The sequence below is a fragment of the Pristiophorus japonicus genome, chromosome 14 (assembly GCF_044704955.1).
Source record: "Pristiophorus japonicus isolate sPriJap1 chromosome 14, sPriJap1.hap1, whole genome shotgun sequence".
Lineage (NCBI taxonomy): Eukaryota > Metazoa > Chordata > Chondrichthyes > Pristiophoridae > Pristiophorus > Pristiophorus japonicus.
The window spans coordinates 96,058,016-96,076,494 of NC_091990.1; the positions used below are offsets into that span (position 1 = coordinate 96,058,016).

The following is an 18,479-nucleotide window of genomic DNA, read 5'->3' on the forward strand; positions in this document are numbered from 1 at the left end:
ACTGAACAGAATGAGTCCATTCGGCCCATCGTGTCCGCGCCGGCCGACAAAGATTCTATTCCCACTTTCCAGCTCCTGGTCCAAAGTCCTGCAGGTTACGACACATCAAGTGCATATCCAAGTCCTTTTTAAATGTGGTGAGGGTTTCTGCCTCTGCCACCCTTTCATGCAGTGTTCCAGACCTCTGGGTGAACAAATTTCCCCTCAAATCCCATCTAAACCTCCTACTAATTACTTTAAATCTATGCCCCCTGGTTGTTGACCCCTCTGCTAAGGGAAATAGGTCCTTCCTATCCACTCTATCTAGGCCCCTCATAATTCTATACACCTCAATAAGGTCTCTCCTCAGCCTCCTCTGTTCAAAAGAAAACAAACCCAGCCTATCCAATCTTTCCTCATAGGTAAAATTCCCCAGTCCAGGCAACACCCTCGCAAATCTTCTCTGTACCCTCTCTAGTGCAATCACATCTTTCCTGCAATGTGGTGACCAGAACTGCACGCAGTACTCAAGCTGTGGCCTAACTAGTGTTTTATACAGTTCAAGCATAACCTCCCTGCTCTTGTATTTTCTGCTTCGGCCAGTAAAGGCAAGTATTCTTTATGCCTTCTTAACAACCTTATCTCTGGTCTGCTACCTTCAAGGATCTGTGGATATGAACTTCAAGGTCCCTCTATTCCTCTACACTTCTCAGTGTCCGACCATTTAACGTGGATTCCCTTACCTTATTAGCCCTCTCCAAATGCATTATCTCACACTTGTCCGGATTGAATTCTATTTGCCATTGTTCTGCCCACCTGACCAATTCATTGATATCTTCCTGCAGTCCGCAGCTTTCTTCTTCATTATCAACCACACAGCCGATTTTTGTATCATCTGCAAACTTCTTAATCATACCCACTATATTCAAGTCTAAATCATTGATATATATCACAAAAAACAAGAGACCTAGTACTGAGCCCTGCAGAACCCCACTAGAAACAGCCTTCCAGTCACAAAAACACCCATCAACCATTACCCTTTGCTGCCTTCCTATGTGCCAATTTTGGATTCAAATTGTTATGTATGTAACTATGTAATGCTTGCCACCAGAGGGCGCGACTGTTGGGAGTCCTAATGGTCACCTGCACACATGTGCAGGGCCAGTATAAAAGGTTAGCTGCCATGTTGTTTAGGCACTCTGGAGTTGTAATAAAGAAGACTAAGGTCACACTAAGTTTAGCTCACAGTACTCAGCCTTGTGGAGTTCTTCTATACACAACAATTGGCGATGAGTAACAGAATATGAACCTTCACGCAACCATGGCTGCAGTTGGAATATTAGAGATTCGTAGAGGGTGATGATTGGGAAGCCTTCGTCGAGCGTCTCGACCAGTACTTTGTGGCCAACGAGCTGGAAGGAGACACTAACGCGGCTAAGCGCAGGGCGGTTCTCCTCACCTTCTGTGGGCCTAAAATATACAGCCTCATCAAGAATCTGCTCGCACCGACAAAACCAATGGAGAAGCAATATACAGAGTTGTGCACTCTGGTTCGGGACCACCTCAAGCCAAAGGAGAGTATCCTCATGGCCAGATATCGTTTTTACATGCACCATTGCTCCGGGGGCAAGGATGTGGCAGATTATGTCGCTGACCTGAGACGCCTCGCGGGATCTTGCAATTTTAAGCTGCGTTGGGGCAATTGCAGTGGGACTTTTTCATGCTGGGCATCAGCCACGAGGTCATTCTTCGAAAGCTGCTGGCTGCTGAAACCCTAGACCTGAGCAGGGCCATCGCGATCGCCCAGGCACGCATGGCCATGGACGATAACACCAAACAGATATCTTCTCAACATCGAAGCTCACCGGCAAGTACTGGGCATAAAATGACGTTGCTAGCAGGCCGAACTGCATATGGCAGGGCCTATACATCTGCGGCTGCAAGACCTGTGATGACTCAGAGTCCGCCATTGGGGGTGAATGTGAATCCATTAGCACCGTGTTGGCGCTGCGGGGGTAATCATCAGGCCCATCAATGTCAATTTAAGCACTACATGTGCAAAGGCTGCACAACGATGGGGCACCTCCGGCAAATGTGCAAACGTGCTGCAACATACCACATGGCGGAGGATGATCGATCCGGCACGGATCACGCAGCACAGGCAACTCAACCCGAGGAAGAAGTGTATAGGGTACATACCATCACCACCAAGAGCCCTCCTATAATGCTGAAAGTCAAATTAAATGGAGTTCCAGTATCCATGGAGTTGGACATGGGTACGAGTCAGTCAATAATGAGCCAGAAGGCTTTCAAGAAACTGTGGGGCAATAAAGCACAAAGGCCCAAACTGAGCCCAATTAATGCAAAGCTGCATACCTACACCAAAGAGCTCATACCAGTCATTGGAAGTGCGGCAGTGAAGGTATCGTATGATGAAGCTGTGCATGACCTATCATTGTGGATTGTTCCAAGCAATGGCCCAACGCTGTTTGACAGAAGCTGGCTAGAAAAGATTAGATGGAATTGGAATGACATCAAAGCACTATCTTCAGTGGTGACACCTCGTGTGCTCAAGTGCTGAGCAAGTTTTCCTCAGTATTCGAACCAGGCATCGGCAACTTCACAGGCGCCAAGGTACAGATCAATCGAGGCCCCAATGCACGGCCCGTCCATCACAAGGCTCGGGCAGTTCCATACATGATAAGGGAGAAAGTCGAGATCGAACTGGACAGACGCCAACATGAAGGAATCATATCACCAGTCGAGTTCAATGAGTGGGCCAGTCCAATTGTTCCAGTGTTGGAGAGCGATGGCACAGTCAGAATCTGCGGAGACTACAAGGTAACGATTAACCGAGTCTCACTACAGGACCAGTACCCACTGCCCAAGGTGCATGACCTGTTCACAACTATAGCGGGGGGGAAGTCATTCACCAAGTTGGACCTAACCTCCGCCTACATGAAACAGGAGCTGGCTGAATCTTCGAAAAGACTGACATGCATCAACACACACAAAGAGCTGTTTATATACCACAGGAGCCCTTTTGGGATTCGCTCTGCTGCAGCCATTTTCCAGAGAAACAAGGAGAGTTTGCTGAAATCTGTTCCACGCACCGTTGTATTTCAAGACGTCATCCTGATCACTGGTCATGACACCATCGAACATCTACACAACCTGGAAGAGGTTCTAAGTCGCCTAGACAGAATGGGACTCAGGCTGAAACGCTCCAAGTGTGTTTTCCTGGCGCCAGAAGTCAAATTTTTGGGGAGAAAAATTGCAGCAGACGACATCAGGCCCACGGACTCAAAGACAGAGGCCATCAAGAATGCACCCAGACCACAGAATGTGACGGAGCTGCGTTCGTTCCTGGGACTCCTCAACTATTTCTACCCGGGTTGAAATGGCGCAGCCCGCAGACTTGCTACTGGTCATGGATGTTTTTGAGAGCAAGGGGTCACCCATCACAGCTCGCCAGATCAGGACCTAGGCCAGCCAGGATCCTGTGCTATCATTAGTAAAGAGTTGCATCCTAACTGGCAGCTGGTCGGCTGTTCCCAGGGAAATGCAAGATGAAATTAAGCCATTTCATCAACGCAAAGGTGAAATGTCCATCCAATCGATTGTCCCTTATGGGGTAATTGCGTGGTTTTTCAAAAAAAAAGCAGGGAAACGTTTATACATGACCTACACAGTACCCACCCAGGCATTGTCATGATGAAGGCAATTTCCAGGTGACATGTTTAGTGGCCCGGCATTGACTCGGACTTGCGTGCATCAGTGCAACACTTGCTCGCAGCTGAGCAATGCACCAAGCGAGGCTCCACTGAGTCTGTGGTCATGGTCCTCCAAACCGTGGTCCAGGATCCACGTAGATTTTGCCGGCCCCTTTCTAGGAAAGATGTTTTTAGTAGTTGTGGACGCTTACTCCAAATGGATTGAATGTGTAATCATGTCATTCATCGCATCCACAGCCACCATTGAAAGCCTCCGGGCCATGTTCGCCACCCATAGCTTACATGACGTCCTCTTCAGCGACAATGATCCGTGTTTCACCAGTTCGGAATTCAACGAGTTTATGACCCGCAATAGCATCAAGCATGTCAGGTCTGCTCTGTTTAAACCCGTGTCTAACGGTCAAGCGGAGCGGGCAGTCCAAACAATCAAGCAAAGTATGAAATGTGTGATGGACGGCTCCCTGCTTGTCTCGCATTCTGCTCAGTTACCGGACGCAACCCCACTCGCTCACCGGTGTTCCCCCGGCAGAATTATTAATGGGGAGCCCTCAAAACCAGGCTCTCCCAGTCCACCCAGATCTTAATGATCACGTGGAAACCCAGCGACACCGGCAGAACACGTACCACGATCTCACGCGGCTGCTTCACGTGACATTGATGTCAACGACCCTGTGTTTATCCTGAATTATAGTCATGGTCCCATGTGGGTTGCTGGCACTGTTTTGGCCAAGGAAGGGAATAGGATGTTTATAATCAAACTGTTAAATGGCCAAACGTGCAGAAAGCATTTAGATCAGACCAAATTGCGATTTACTGACAACCAGGAACGACTTGAAGAGGACATCACCATCGACCAACACACACCCAACCAGCAATCGACCTCGCTGTCAATCATGAGGATAAACCCACCGTTCCCGACAGTCCGGTCAGACCAGCCGCGGTGCAGTGCAGCAATGGTCCGGCCAACTCACACATGCCAGGGTTCGCTCCGGTCAGAGCCTCTGCTATTTCCTCTTTTGCTTCTCTTAACATCCTGGGATACATTTCATCTGGGCCTGGGGATTTATCTACTTTCAAAGATGCTAAATCCCTTAATACTTCCTCTCTCACTATGTTTATTTCATCTAATATTTCACACTCCTCCTCCCTGAATACAGAAATACCGTCACTAGTAGAGATACTGTCACTAGTAGAGATACTGGACTCAATTTTGGCCAAGCCTGTTTTTCAGCGTACTTACCGGAGTTGCACTGCTTATGTACGTTCGGAGATGCGGCGGAAAAAAATGTTGCAACTTTGGCCGCTGTCTGGCCTCTTCACTGCAGCCACGCAGCGTGGTCAGTCGACTCGGGAGGTGGAGCCTGCGTTCTGCACTGGAACATGTGCCGGGACGTCTGCACATGCGCAGTGGAGAATGGCGATGCCCGCACATATGCAGTAGCGCTGCGATATGGCAATCGGCCATTACAGATCAGGCACTGTTCTGAAAACAATAGCCAGCTCCTCTCATGAGGAAGGTTACTGAGGCACAGCACTGAACAGAGACAGATAAAGACTTTCAATAAGGAGAGGTTGGATGAAATGAGTTTTGTCTTTACCTAGCAATTCTTTCGCTGCCAAATTACATCAAGGTAAAATACATTATACAGCGTTGTTAATAAGGAACCTCTAAGTTTTACCTGACATTTTATTACTATAAGAAATAAATTATTTTCTGAAATGAAGAAACCTTTTATTGTAAAAGTAATGTGACAGGGATCTTGGGAGATTTGAAATTCAATGCAATCTTGGAGTAATTACAAGTCAGGCCCAATGGAGTGGGTTTAAGTGCTTCCTATTTTTACTTCCAATCGCTCCCGGCCCTAGCCCAGGCTGAGTGGCCGTCCGTTGTATTCTCTGAGTTCTCCTGCCTGCTGGTGAGTTCTGTGAGTTCTCTTGCGTGTGTTCTGAGAGTCCCAGGCCGAGTGCAGAATGGTGAATTGCAGTTTGATGCTGAAGGTCGGACTTTAATTTTTTATTTCTTCTTATATTAATTGTGCGAAGGAAAGATGGTTTGGCAAGTCTGTTCCCTAAGGCTTGGTTGGTTCAGGTCCAGGTCCTCTCCGCTTCCCGCCCCTACCCCAGGATGAATGGCCTCCGATGTACTTACCTGCGCTGATTTCCTTAATTCTCCGCAAGAGTTTTCTGAAGTGGCCACATACGCTGGCCTAAGTAGAAATGGAGTAACTATTAGCTGACCAAAGTTGCCTAATTGGCCAGAACTGGCGTAGGTGGCTGGTAACGCCCCCTTTTGAGAAAAAAAACCGAACCTAAATAAAACATAACTAAGTGAGTTACGCTGGTGCAAATTGATTGGGAAACTGGGGATTTTTAAGTTACGCCAGAAAAAACAGCCTACTCAAAAAAAAGCGGAGCAACTCCTGACCAAAATTGAGCCCACTGTCACTAGAAGTACTGCCACTGGCAGAAATACCATCACCAATAGAAATATTGTGACTAGTACAATTACTGTCACTAGCAGAAATACTGTGACTAGTAGAAATACTGTCACTAGTAGAACTACTGTGTCTAGTAGAAATACTGTCACCAGTAGAAATTCTGGCCCCAAGTTTCCACATGATTTGCTCCTGATTTTTAGGAGCAACTGGTGTAGAACGGAGTATCTTAGAAATCGGAATTCTCGTCATTTAGTTTGCTCCAGTTCTAGTCAGTTAGAACAGTTTCACTTTGGAACAGAATTTTTTTTTCAAAAGGGGGCGTGTCCGGCCACTTACGCCTGATTTCAAAGTTTCGTGAGTGAAAAGTTACTCCAAACTAACTTAGAATGGAGTAAGTGAAGATTTTTGTACGCTCGAAAAAACCTTGTCTACACTTGAGAAAATCAGGCTTAGGTTACAAATTAGGCGTAGGAAACGAGGTGGGGGGGGAGGGGGGGGGGAGGGAAGTCATTAAATTCTACAATCAATCCTTAGTTATACTTATACAAATATTATACAAATAAATCCAACCTGAATAAAAATTTATAAGCAAAGAAAAGATTAAATAAACCATGTTCCTACCTGTGTGAAATAGCATCAGCCTTCGAGCTGCTGTGCTTCAGGCAGGCCTTTCATGTTGGAGACAGGCAGTGGTGTGGCGTCAGTGTCTCGACGGCAGCGGCAGCAAGCTTCGAGCTGAGCTGCGGTGCTTGAGGCAGGCCTTCATTCTCTTCGTGGCTGGCCGCAAAGAAGCAACACCGGACGGACCCGAGACCATTCGGCCATGAGATATCAGCGGCGTCAGTGGCTGGCCGGCAACCGAAGAATCAACACCTGACACACGCAACTCTTTATGGTGCTTGAGGCCATTCGGCCACGCTTTAGGGGCGGCGTCAGTGGCTCGACGGCAGCCGAAGATACAGCAGCAGCCTTCGAGCTGTGAGGGGGACTGAGGCCATTTGGACAGGTAGAGGCAGCCACATCGACAGTTTTATATTTAAATTTGCAGAATGGGTGCTGCATTGTCAACGCCACGTATTATGCAATGGTTTGCCATCTTTGTTCTTGGTGGACGTTGATCCATTGCAAAGTTGAATTGGCACTCTTATTTCTCCAAACACAAGTCCTTAATTTGCATGCACCAATGCAGCACCGGTTCTGCAAGTTTAGCAGTGAAAAGCTGAACTCACTGATTTCAGCAGGTGATTTATTCAGCAGTGCTGCTAAAAGCACTCCCTCACACACAGAAATATCAAAAAAAATTAAATTACCAGCCTTTGCAGGGGTCCAAGAAACAAATCTTCACTTTTTCTGCAGTATTTTTTAAAATGGCCGAGTGCCAATGTTTGTGTGAGACTGCGCGTGCGTGCACGCTCCAACGCGCACGCGCAGGGTTGCCGGCACCACGAAGGCTAATTTAAATTGTACCCGCCCCCTGCTACTTAGAAAATCGGCGTGAGTGTTAGGCTCCGCCCCCCTGCTGCAAAGAGCAGACATCGAGTTCCAAGGAGCTCGAGAATATCGGACTTTTTTTAGGCGCAGTTTTCGGCGCAAAAAACAGGCGCCCAGCTCGGAGGTGCGACGTTTTTGCCGCGGGACGAAACTTGGGGCCACTGTGACTAACAGAATTACTGTCACTAGCAGAGATACTGTCACTAGTAGAAATACTGCCATTACCAGCAGAACTACAGTCATCAGGATGAAGTCAATAAGATGCTCGACAACCAATCCTTGCTGTACCTAACCTACTGTTTGCACAAGGGGAAAAAAGGACAAAATAATTACTCAGGTTAAATATTGCCCAAAGAAAAGCTAGCAATACAAATGCGACCAGCAAATCCTTTCCTATCCTGTCCTCTGATGGCTAAAATGCAACAGAACAACACAACTGTCCAAAATGGCAGCGTCACTTGTAATACACAAAGCACAAGCATTTCATTCCACCCTTTTGTTGTTTTTTCCTCCTCACCAGAAGGGGCTGCGAAGAATCATGCTAGGGTACTGCTCCATAGGTGCTGGCTACCCTCTGGTGCCTCTGCCTTGCGTCTAGTGAGTGTGAGCCCAGATAGCTTCGACAGACTATTAAACTGTGGGGGGCATTACAGCTCTCACCACATAGGGTGAAGCAGTGCACAGGACCTTCTGTGTAAGGCTTCAGTTATAGTCAGGTGCCTTTAGTGAGATTGATTTTACTGAGGTGCGGAATGAATGATTAAATGGATTGCACTGCAAAGCCTGGTAAATAAGTTGCTTTTATCCACAGTTTATAGAGATCTCGATCCACACACAATCCTCATCCAAGAGGACCATTCCTTGGCAAGCTGTTGCTGTTTTTCTCAGGGTCCTGTTTTATTATAAATCACACTGTGATGTGTTGGGGCTGTAGCAAGTATCTCACACCTGTGCTGCTCAGCGAGGTTATACAACACATTACACGAGTGGTAAACCATTAATGAACGCAATGACCAAAAATAAAATAAAATGAAATAAGCACTAGCTTGGTCTGCTTCAGAAATCAGGTCGTCTTGCGGCACACTAATTTTAAACATACCGGACAGATAGAGAGGTTTGCGTAGAATGGAGTAGCATGCTGAGTGTTCAGCTATGGAATAGTGCATGGTGGCCTTCTGCCCAACACTGTCAAAAGCAACAACAACTTGTATTTATATAGCATCTTTAATATAGTGAAACGTCCCAAGGCACTTCACAGGAGTACTATGAGACAGAAAATTTGACACCGAGCCACAGAAGGAGAAATTAGGGTAGGTGTCCAAAAGCTTGGTCAAAGAGGTAGGTTTTAAGGAGCATCTTAAAAGGAGGAAAGAGAGGTAGAGAGGTGGATAGTTTAGGCAAGGAATTTCAGACCTTAGGACCTAGGCACGGCCACCAATGAGCAATTATAATCAGGAATGCTCAAGAGGGCAGAATTAGAGGAATGCAGATATCTCGGGAGGTTGTGGAGCTGGAGGATTTTACAGAGATAGGGAGGGGTAAGGCCATGGAGGGATTTGAAAACAAGGATAAGAAATTTGAAATCGAGGCACTGGAATGATGGGTGAGTGGGACTTGGTGCGAGTTAAGTCACGGGTGGCCAAGTTTTGGATCACTTCAAGTTTACGCAGGGTAGAACACGGGAGGCCAGCCAAGTGTGCAATGGAATAGTCCAGTCCAGAGGTAACAAAGGCATGAATGAGGGTTTCAACAGCGGATGAGTTGAGGCAAGGGTGGAGACGGCCGATGTTACGGAGGTGGCAGTAGACGGTATGCTGCCGATATATGGTCGAAACCTCATTTCTGGATCAAATATGACACCAAGGTTGCGCACAGTCTGGTTTAGCCTCAGACAGAATTTGGGGAGAGGGATGGAGTCAGTGGCTAGGGAACGGAGTTTGTGGCGGGAATCGAAAACAATGGCTTCAGTCTTCCCAATATTTAATTGGAGAAAATGTATGTTCATCCAGAACTGGATGTCGGACAAGCAGTCTGACAATTTAGAGACTGTGGAGGGGTCGAGAGAAGTGGTCGTGAGGCACATGTGGAAACTGATGCTGTGTTTTTGGATGAAGTCACCAAGGGGCAGCATGTAGATGAGAAATAGGAGGGTTGCCAAGGATAGATCCTTGGGGAACACCAGAGGCAACGATGTGGGAGCGAGAAGAGAAGCCATTGCAGGTGATTCTCTGGCTACAATTAGATAGATAAGAATGGAACCAGGTGAGTGCAGTCCCACCCAGCTGGATGATGGTAGAGAAGGATGGAATAGTCAACTCTGTCAAAGGCTGCAGACAGATCAAGAAGGATGAGGAGGGATAGTTTTCCTTTGTCACAGTCACAAAGGATGTCCACAAAATTTAGGACTAACGCAGGGAGGCAGAGAGAAGCAGTGGATCCTGGGCTGCTCATGTGCAGCATATCCAGCAGTCCTGGGGTGTCATGGACAGAACCCTAGGAGACAGGCAGGGTGTCTATCCTTTGACTACATAGAATCATGCAGCACAGAAGGAGGCCCTTTGGCCCATCGTGAATTTGCGGTAGGAGTTAGTGGTGGTGGTGGTGGGGGGGGAATCTGTCCACGATCTAAGGAGGGGGGAGGTTTCTTCAGGGATGGAGGTGTGGGTAGGGTAGCCTGGCACAAAGGAGACCCAAGGCTTCTTTGAGAGACCTGGAGGAGCACTCGTGCCCATCATGGCACACAAGGTAACCTGAAACATAACAGTAAAACCTCTGCCAGGATCCCGCTCGGCGGCTTTTGCCAGACAGGAGAGCCAACCCTGCCCCTGCTCAGGCCTCAGCTTGAAATTGCAGAACGCTTCCTTCCTGTGGGTGTCCTGTTCAAAGGAGCAAGTTCATTTGAGGATATGGCAGGAATGAAGTGGGATCAGTGGAGGTACGTGACATCCCACTATTTTATCTGGCCCCGTCCAGTTTCCGCCAGGCAAGGCCAGCTAAGATCGGGCCCATTACATCTGCAGTACTTCACCTTTGTTACACAGGCCATCTACTGCTTCAGGACTTGAAACCTAACATTTGACCTCAACCTAAGTGTCACATTTTTAGAATTTTATAGATGATAAGTGGACCTTAATCTGGATTGCAGTTTTTTCTGCCCGATATCCAGAAAGCTGGTGGCAAGACCCAGGGCTCATAGAAACATAAAAAATAGGAGCAGTAGTAGGTCACTCAGCCCTTCGAGCCTGCACCGCCGTTCAATATGATCATGGCTGATCCTTTATCTCAACACCATATTCCCACTTTCTCCTCATACCTCTTGCTGCCTTTTGTGTCTAGAAATCTATCTATCTCCTTCTTAAATATATTCAGTGACTTGGCCTCCACAGCCTTCTGTGGTAGAGAATTCCACAGGTTCACCACAGGCTCATAACAGAGAATTTTGATACACACCAGCTGCGAGATGATTGTCTTCTCTTCCCTTCGAAAAGTGGACGGAATGGGTATTCTTACCAGTCTCGGATTCCAAACCAACAATTCTTTGTAGTTACACAAGACAGGTGAGCAGACAGCGAACAATACATTTCTTGACGCTCCCCGATAAATAAAACAATAAAAATGGCAGTGCATTGGTCCAAGAGAAAGGAAAGGATGAATTGGATGAAAGTCATTGGACCCATGAAGTTGGGTCCTTCCACAGACCGTGTACAGTCTTTCATGGACTCTGCTATACACACTTAATCACCCGGGAGAAAAGTTCCATATAAATTCTCCCTGATTCTCAAAAAAGGTAAATACCATCACATTTCCACCATTTAACGCTGGCCTGTTACCCTCCGAAAAGCATTTCCCTCTGTTCCACAGGCAGGAACCATGTGACACAGTCGCCATATTCAGGGGATTACTTCATAAACGAGTGGCGACATTGACTTCCCTCGTAAAACAGGTAACTTTGAACATAAAGGGCATCTTTCTTTTGGCCAGTCTCATTAAATGCATTATTCCATTTTCACCCAATAAACAAGCCCCTAAATTACCGCAAATTCCAGCAGTTATTCTTGGAGATAACAGTGGATGATTTGTGAACAATTTTCAACTGGTCGGTGCTTCTGCTAAAATAGCAGTCAGAAGAATGTCATATGAGAGCATTAAATATTTGTCCACTAGTATGACCAACAGACATTTCTAGGTGTACATCCTAATATAAGCCATTTCCCATTAGGCAATAAACCAGGCATCTAAATTGTCAGCAGACTTATAACCAGTCAGCAGCTGCAGTCATTTTGAATGGCATATGGCATTGCTGCTTCATTGCAAAATCTATTCTATTTGCTTTTCTGTAAATCTCATTTAGCCACAGTTTTGTGTTTATGTCTTGAGCCTCCAGGCCACTTTAATTTCTCTGGAAAAATGGGAAATATGCTGAGCATGTTGTAACCGCAGGCTAGAGATATAGAACTGGTAGGAGTTTATCAGATGCCACCCCACACAAATGTTACAGTGAGTGCAATTTCTGATCTACTGACCCTGTCTGAACTCCAGAGTTTTCTCTGTGGCCTCCAAGTAGTTTCCATAATTCAGTGTCAGCAGGAAGGGAGCCAAGGGTCACTGTGCAGCATTCTCACCCTTGCCAACCCAGGTTTCATGGTCACTGTGTAGCACTTTAACCCTTCCTAACCTAAGCTTCAGGGCTAGTCACTTTAATTATTCTTGGTGCAGGCTGTAATACTTGGCCTGAGGACTTTAACCTTTCTCAAATCACGTCTGGGTCTCTGTGACTTAGGGCCCGAAATTGATGCACTCACCACCCACTGCCGTCGACATTCCTCCTCGGGTTCCAGTACCAGTTTCGATCTGGTTTGGAGCGGACGGGAGGGGAAAGCCGCCGGGAACCACACGCTGACGTCAGCAGACGGCTCAGTGGCGTAAGTGGAGTCCCGCCCACTGAGATGCCAGATTGGTGTGGGCGGGAGTCGGCGCCAGAACCGGGGTGGACCGCTGCAAGGAGGCTGGTCTGTCCCCGACGTAGGTACGAAGAGCTGAAAAAGGTGAGTAAACATTTTTTATTTTCTTTACAGGGACTTACCTGGATGGGGTCCCCTGAAGGTGTTCCGATGGTTTTTTTAAAATGTTTTTTTCTTTGCAGGTCTTCAACCCTCCATGGGCCAAACTCCATCCGCGGCGGCACTTAGTCGGCAAGCGCATTTGCCGCTCAGATTGGGAGCTCCTGTCGGCTGCCGCCCAGATTGGTGACATAAGTCCCTCATTTGCCGTCCGCCGCCCTTTGAAGGACCTTTTTGATGAAAACCCTGCCAAAAGTACAGTCAGGTACCGCGGCGGCCCCCGGCGGTCCTTTGGGCGGCAAGTGGGCGGGCGGGGGCCTTCACCAAATTCGGGCCCTAAGACTTTAATCCTTTCCAAGAATATGTCATGGATACTCTGACAAGTGCTTTAGCCCTTACTAATGGTGAACTTTGGGTAAGTACGAGCAATAGTGAATATTTAGACATGATCAGACGTGGCGTGGCAAAACTTTTGACCCATGGAAATTACCGCACCTCCGACATGAAACTACAACTCAGAAAACAATGTTGTTTGTTGTTCCTTATAGCAGACCTGCTACTGAGGACTTGTAGTGTTCCATCAGCCTCCTGAAACATAGACTGGATAAGCACTGGGGACAGTCAATGCTTTGTGAAAAATCTAATCTGGTTTTACTGCAGACTGACCATACGTCCCGGGTACATTTTGCAGGTACAGTCCCTGAATTTGATACCGTGTGCACGAGCAAAAAATGTCTTTGGAAGTGTCATGTATGTAACCACAATGTAACACCACCGTATTACTGTATACACTCAACCTTGAGCACACCTTGACCACGAGGGGCGAACTTGTGGGAGACACTCCTTACCTGATCACACAGGTATATAAAGGGAGGTCCCACGCAGGGTCATCACTTGGAGTCCTGTGAATAAAGAGTTAAGGTCACAGAGTGACCTTGTTGCCAGAATGTGCCTCGTGTGGTTTTATGCTGTAAAGTAAGGACTTTACATTGGCGACGAGAAACAGGAATTCACGACCCACAAGAATGGCCCCCCGGTAGCACAAAGGAACGGTATTGTGTTGATGAAGACTGGGACAATTTTGTCAAGAGGCTTCAGCAAAAGCTTCGTTACGAAAGAATGGCTGGGGGATGCAGCAGCCAACAAGCGAAGGGCTAATTTTTTGACCAGCTACGGACCAAAGACTTACGCGCTCATGAAGGACTTACTAGCACCCGAAAAGACAGCGGACAAAACCTTTGAAGAACTCAGCAAATTAATCGGGGAGCACCTCAAACCGACGAGTAGCATACATATGGCCCGACACAGATTCTACACCCACCAACGTCAGGAAGGACAGAGCATACCGGACTTCGTAGCGGACCTCCGGCGTTTGGCCAGCCTCTAAGTTCACAGACGCCTTCAGGGGGGAGAAGCTAAGGGACTTCTTTATTGAGGGCATCGGTCATGCGGGGATTTTCCGCAAGTTAATTGAGACCAAGGATTTGACCTTGGAAGTGGCAGCGTTGCTAGCTCAAACTTTCATGGCGGGGGAGGAAGAGACGAAAATAATATACGCGCACAATTCTGCCTCTAACGCAGCGAGGGATCAGGGAGTCAACATCATCAATGCGGCTCAGAGCCCTGCAGGCAGGCAGCGGCAGCTCGACACCCCCCAGGCAGCAATAGACCCCAGAGTAAGACTTCAACAGAGACAATGGCAGGCTGAACGGACATTCACGCCATTACAGCGGACAATGCAGCCCGGGATGGGGCCATTGACACCCACTAATAGGATACTTAAGAGCAGTCCAAGGGACAGTCAGCGCGGAATGCCTAGCCATAGTCCCTTTGTTCCCAACAATGGAAACTTTAACTCATGCTGGAGGTGTGGGGAAAAACACCCAGCCAGATCTTGCAGATTTCAACAGTTTGTCTGCAGGAACTGCAATCTCAGTGGCCATTTAGCTCGAATGTGCAGGAAACCTGCAACCAGACTAATGTATGAGGTGAATGGGCCAGAAGAGGGTCCTCTGAGGCAGGATGACTTTTGGGGCGAATTGATGGACGCCGAGGTTCAGCGGGTCCATGTGGCGAATATTCACAGTTCATACACCAAAACGCCACCCATGATGGTGAAGGTTTTGTTAAATGGTATCCCTGTACGCATGGAGCTGGACACTGGGGCCAGCCAGTCACTCATGGGAGTTCAGCAATTTGAGAAGCTATGGTTATTTAAAGCCAGTAGACCAAAATTAGCACGTGTTGAGACACAATTACGGACTTACACTAAAGAAATCATTCCGGTGCTAGGCAGTGCAATGTTGGCTGTCACACACAATGGGTTAGTGAATCGGCTGCCGCTCTGGATTGTCCCGGGCAATGGTCCCGCACTTTTGGGGAGGAGCTGGTTAGCCGAGATGAACTGGAAACGGGGGAATGTTCACGCAATGACATCTGTGGAGCGAAGTTCGTGCGCACAAGTTCTGCAACAATTCGATTCACTATTCCAACCTGGCATCGGGACTTTCAAAGGCACTAAAGTAGTGATACACATCACCCCGGACGCCAGGCCAGTACACCACAAAGCCAGAGCGGTGCCATATGTAATGCAGGAAAAGATCGAGAGCCATTTGGACCGGCTGTTGAGAGAAAGCATCATCTCGCCTGTTGAATTCAGCGACTGGGCGAGCCCCATCGTTCCCGTCCTAAAAGTGGATGGCTCTGCCAGGATCTGTGGCGATGACAAGGCCACCATCAATTAGGTGTCCCTACAAGATCAATACCCGCTCCCGAGAGCGGAGGACCTTTTCGCCACGCTGGCAGGCGGCAAGCTGTTCACCAAGTTGGACCTCACTTCAGCCTACATGACCCAGGAACTGGCCGACAAATCCGAACTATTGACAACCATCACCACACACAAAGGACTGTTCGTTTATAACAGGTGCCCGTTTGGCATTCGATCAGCAGCCGTGATTTTTCAACGAAACATGGAAAGCCTGCTTAAATCCATTCCTGGAACAATTGTATTCCAGGACGACATCCTCATCACAGGTCGAGACACCGAGGAACACCTCCACAATCTGGAGGAGGTGCTACGCTGACTGGACCGGGTAGGCCTGCGACTCAAGGAGTCTAAATGTGTGTTTTTAGCGCCGGAGGTTGAGTTTCTGGGCAGGAGGGTTGCTGCAGATGGGATTTGGCCCACCGAATCCAAAACAGAGGCGATTCGACGAGCACCCACGCCCTGCAACACATTGGAGTTGCGTTCATTCCTGGGACTATTTCGGGAACTTTCTGCTGAACTTGAGCACGTTGTTGGAGCCGCTACACGTGCTCCTGCGTAAGGGTTGCGATTGGTTTTGGGGGGACTGTCAGGAACGGGCTTTTGATCGGGCGCGAAACCTACTTTGTTCAAACATGTTGTTGACCTTGTACGACCCTTGTAAAAAATTGGTTCTTACATGTGATGCATCGTCCTACGAGGTTGGGTGCGTGTTGCAGCAGGGCAATGCTGAGGGTCAACTACAACCTGTGACTTATGCCTCCAGGTCGCTCTCTCAAGCAGAACGGGGATATGGCATGGTCGAGAAGGAAGCGCTTGCATGTGTCTATGGTGTAAAAAAAATGCATCAGTACCTCTTTGGTAGGAAGTTTGAGTTAGAGACAGACCACAAGCCATTAACATCCCTGTTATCTGACAGCAAGGCTATCAATGCCAATGCATCAGCTCGCATACAGCGATGGGTTCTCACGCTGGCTGCCTATGACTATTCCATCCGGCACCGGCCCGGCACTGAAAATTGCGCTGACGCGCTCAGCAGGCTTCCGCTGGCCACCACTGAGGGGGCAGCGGAGCAAAGCACCGAGATGGTCATGGCTGTCAATGTCTTTGACAGCGCAGGCTCCCCGATCACAGCCCGCCAGATCAAGATCTGGACAAACAGAGATCCCCTCCTATCCCTGATTAAGAAATGTATCCTGACTGGGGATTGGGCGCCCGCACACGGAGCATGCCCTGAGGAAGTCAGACCGTTCCACAGACGGAAGGATTAGCTCTCCATCCAAGCCGACTGCCTACTATGGGGCAGCCGGGTAGTTATGCCCCAGAAGGATAGGGAGGCATTCATCCGGGAACTCCACAGCGAGCACCCAGGCATTGTGCTGATGAAGGCCATTGCCCGATCACACATTTGGTGGCCTGGAATTGATTCAGACCTTGAACACTGTGTTCGCAGGTGCACAACATGTGCCCAGCTGAATAATGCCCCCAGGGAGGCACCACTCAGCCCTTGGCCCTGGCTCACCAGGCCATGGTGACGCATTCATGTTGACTACGCGGGCCCGTTCATGGGTAAGATGTTCCTTATTGTGGTAGATGCGTACTCAAAATGGATCGAGTGCATCATTCTGAATTCATGCACGAGATCCACCACCGTGGAAAGCCTCCATGCGATCTTTGCAACCCATGGCTTGCCGGATATCCTGGTTAGTGATAATGGCCCATGTTTCACAAGCCACGAATTCCGAGAGTTTATGTCGGGCAATGGCATCAACCACGTCAGGACTGCACCGTTCAAGCCGGCCTCCAATGGCCAGGCAGAACGAGCCGTTCAAATCATTAAGCAAGGTATGCTCAGGAATAAAGGGCCCTCTCTACAATGCCGCCTATCGCGCCTCCTGCTGGCCTATAGATCCCGACCGCACTCGCTCACGGGGGTCCTGCCCGCAGAGCTACTAATGAAACGGACACTCAAAACTCGGTTGTCCCTCATTCACCCAGTCCTGACCGACATAGTTGAGGGCAAGCGCAAATCACAAAACGAGTACCATGACCGCAATATATAGAAATAAATTATCCTGTATTCGTCCTCAATCACGCCATGGGGCCCAAATAGCTTGAGGGCACTGTAATTGACAAAGAGGGGACTAGAGTCATCGTGGTAAAACTCAACAATGGTCAGATATGCCGTAAGCATCTGGACCAAGTAAAAAAAAGGTTCAGCATCGATACGGAGGAACCTGAAGAAGACCATGAGATGGAGCTCACAACACCGCCTGTGAATGAGCAACAAGAGCAATCAGAAGAATGCACAGTCCCTGTGGTCAGCCCGGACAGGCCGGAATCACCACAGGTGACAGACACTCGCGTCAGTGTCCAACAACCAGAGCCTCAACTGCGGCGCTCCACGAGGGAGCGTAGCCCACCTGACAGACTAAACCTATGATCCCAATAAGACTTTGTGGGGGGAAGGTGATGTCATGTATGTAACACCACTGTATTACTGTATACACTCAACCTAGATGCACACCTTGACCACAAGGGGTGAACTTGTGGGAGACACTCCTTACCTGATCACACAGGTATATAGAGGGAGGTCCCACGCAGGGTCATCACTTGGAGTCCTGTGAATAAAGAGTTAAGGTCACAGAGTAACCTTGATCCCAGAATGTGCCTCATGTGGTTTCATGCTGTAGAGTAAGGGCTTTACAGGAAGGGTCCCTGGTTCAGAAGACTCATCCTCGTACAGAGTCTTTTTTTAAAAATCATGAACATACAGAAACCCAGAGAGAGATTCTCGGCCTGTTCGCTCCCAGTTTGAGCTCAAGAACGGTTTCCAGGAGCTGGTTGAACAAAGGCAATGATGACGGCCCCGCCTTCCCACAAGTCAGAGATGGTGGGTGCGTGGATTTACTTTACCTCAGATTAGTACGATGCATTGTGGGTTTTTTTTTACCGAATAAGGCAAGCTTTAAATTCTCTCACTGGGATAGAGGTTTCTGAAACGTTCTGACAC

The 18,479-nt window shown here is 48.3% G+C and overlaps 1 protein-coding gene across 2 annotated transcripts in view; it reads right to left on the reverse strand.

The window, feature by feature from the left end:
- LOC139279437 (potassium voltage-gated channel subfamily KQT member 1) overlaps positions 1–18,479 on the reverse strand; it is an 838,442-nt gene that overhangs the window by 440,663 nt on the left and 379,300 nt on the right. The gene's annotated exons all lie outside the window — the stretch shown is intronic.